The sequence below is a fragment of the Chrysochloris asiatica genome, unplaced genomic scaffold (assembly GCF_000296735.1).
Source record: "Chrysochloris asiatica unplaced genomic scaffold, ChrAsi1.0 scaffold00119, whole genome shotgun sequence".
NCBI lineage: Eukaryota > Metazoa > Chordata > Mammalia > Afrosoricida > Chrysochloridae > Chrysochloris > Chrysochloris asiatica.
The window spans coordinates 1768122-1768681 of NW_006408637.1; the positions used below are offsets into that span (position 1 = coordinate 1768122).

At 39.5% G+C, this 560-nt stretch overlaps 1 protein-coding gene across 1 annotated transcript in view; it reads left to right on the forward strand.

The window, feature by feature from the left end:
- Positions 1 to 560, forward strand: part of FMN2 (formin 2) — a 655381-nt gene that overhangs the window by 165626 nt on the left and 489195 nt on the right. The window lies entirely within an intron of this gene.

Sequence of the window (560 nt, forward strand, 5' to 3'; positions counted from 1 at the left end):
TTTTGTTTTGTTTTGTTTTGGTTGTGAATTGAGTTGCTATAAACCTTTAAAGGAAACAGACAACTTCATCTTTATCCCCTGGAGCAGCTAGTTGGTTTGAACTGCTGACCTTTTGGTTAGCAGTACAGTGCTTATCCTACAGTGCCACCAAGGCTCTGTTTTAATTTCCGACAGCTAGTTTTTTTTAAAAAAATAAACATTCAGATTATTCAAAGAGATTGTTTAATCTTCCACCCCATTAGCGTCCATTCGAATCCAACTGCCTTTGGAAAGGAAGCTCCATTCCTGCTAGTGTCAGGATAAATCCTGCATTTCTCCAAATGGAGCCCAGGTAGGAGGGCACTCAGCAGAGCTTTTGCTCAAAACTTGTTCCATTCAGTACAGCAAAAATCGACTCTTCTTGCCTTTTAAAGCTATCCACAATCTACAACCATGTCAGTCATCCACATATCAAAATGAGTATCAGATCCCCAAATAAATTTGGTCCAGACAAGAACTATACTCTGGTCCACCACTTGGATTAACAGCTATTTTGGTCTAGTGTCTTATCAGCTATTCTC